The sequence below is a fragment of the Notothenia coriiceps genome, unplaced genomic scaffold (genome assembly GCF_000735185.1).
Source record: "Notothenia coriiceps isolate Sejong01 unplaced genomic scaffold, NC01 NC01_scaffold00034303, whole genome shotgun sequence".
In the NCBI taxonomy this organism is placed as follows: Eukaryota; Metazoa; Chordata; class Actinopteri; order Perciformes; family Nototheniidae; genus Notothenia; species Notothenia coriiceps.
In genome coordinates this window covers 11,936-13,929 of record NW_011367004.1, presented here as the reverse complement: position 1 = coordinate 13,929, position 1,994 = coordinate 11,936, and the positions used below count along the sequence as shown (strand labels likewise).

At 36.7% G+C, this 1,994-nt stretch overlaps 1 protein-coding gene across 1 annotated transcript in view; it reads right to left on the bottom strand.

Moving 5' to 3' along the window:
* LOC104962075 (extended synaptotagmin-2-B-like) overlaps positions 1 to 1,994 on the bottom strand; it is a 26,387-nt gene that overhangs the window by 17,616 nt on the left and 6,777 nt on the right. The window lies entirely within an intron of this gene.

The window sequence follows — 1,994 nt, the reverse complement described above, 5'->3', positions numbered from 1 at the left end:
GATTTAACATGACTTTTTCAACACACACACACACACACACACACACACACACACACACACACACACACACACACACGAATGTTTCCACTTGAAGACGCGTCTCTGTCAGTGACTCAGAGCTCAGATATGCAGCCTGCCCGTCTGCAGCACCAAATTTGGTCGTAACTCACTGTGAGTAATCAAATACCAACATTAAGATCAAAATGGGCGCAGTGGAGAGATTTAAGATTCATTTTGTTTATACTCACCAACCTCCTTCCTGATTATAAAACATGGGCAGGAGATTGTGTGTGTCAGGATGGTGCATTTGAACCCGAGGTAGAAGAAGTACTTAGATTTGTACTTAAGGAAAAGTAGTAATATTATGTAAGACAAATTAAATAAATGCATAAATAAAAACATAATAATAAATACTTTAAAATAATAAAATACATGAATAATAAAATAAATAAAATAAATAAAATAAATAAAATAAATAAAATAAATAAAATAGTAAATAGAGTAAAAAAAAAGTGAAGTAGAGGTATCATTAAATTGAACTTTGTACAATAAAAATAATAAAATGAAGGGCATCGGAGATTGTTTCAGAGGCAGAAAATCTTAAACAAGGCAAGATAAATAAAATGTCTAAACAGAACGAGGGGATTAAGTTCATATCTACTAATAAAAGCTATATATTGAACTACACGAGAAAGCTTATTTTCATATCCTTCTAAAATTTATATAAATAAGTGAATGTTCTTCATTATATTCCACCACAGAAGAAGCAGTCCTGTTCTTGAGTAAGTGGCGTGAGAAAGTACGCAGAAAGTCTCAGAAAGTGACTCATCATTCATGCTCAGCTTTAACCACTTATTTCTTCAGCAGTCTCTAAAAGCCGACACGCTGCAGCTGTACAGTTTAAAAGCAAATATTGACTGTATGTAAATCTTTTCTCTGCGCTCACTTTCTCTGATCTCTGAACAGCAAATATGGCCTGATGCAGCGGAGAGGATAACAGCTCCTTTATCAGGCCTGTGTCAACACATTATGTAAAAGTGTTTCTGCAGAAGGCAAGGGGTCACACAGGGGTCAAAGAAAATGAGAGCTGCTGTCGATGATAACATCTGTCTGAAAGAGCTGATCAGATTTAGAGTTATACACACTGTTTAAAAGAGGGGAGGATGAGCTTTGGAATGATATCTGTGTTGCTTTCCTTCTCAAATCATAAAGGAAAATATGTTACATAACTAGGGATGGGTACCGAGCCCCGGTATTAAACGGGCCCAGGGGCTGAATTATTAAAGACCGTGGTAACGTTAAGCTCCGACGTTATCGGCCTTTTTATCGGTACTGGAGACATTTAGAAAATATCTCATATGTATTATTGCTACATAAACATTATATCGCAGTTTTAGTTTCGCCAACTCCGTTTCTAATATGCAATAAGACTACAACATGCGTCTATGATGTATTTTCGAGCTTTCCAATCCAGACGAGATCTCTCTCTCCCGTCTGTGTGCGAGGGGGCGGGGCAGTTTGTAAAGGTGACTGACTGTGTTACAGACTGTCATCCTGGTTAGTGGTTACTCTGGGTTCTGTCTTCAGGACAGAGTGTTGGATTTTTTTGTTAATTGGATGGGACTTGATTGGATTCAATATTAGAGTAATTTTCTCGTTTGTTTAAATATATTTGGCCTTTGTTCATGTGATTGACTGATTTACTCAAATAAAAAGGTTGATGAATTATCATCTAATGATTTGTATGATGTTTTATTTATGTTAAAGCTCACTTTGAATGATTCTAGCTAATGATAATGTAGAAAAACTAATATTTTAAATTTCGGGACGGTCCACATTAATTTCGGGACGGCTTAGATTGTATTTCGGGACGGTTCCGGGAGGATGGTGAAAAAAGTTAGTCGAGAGCCCTGGTTTTGCAAAATAAACACTACACTACTAGTATGTGTTTTGTACACAGTGGTCTCTACAGGCATGCAGGAGGGCTCTTACCT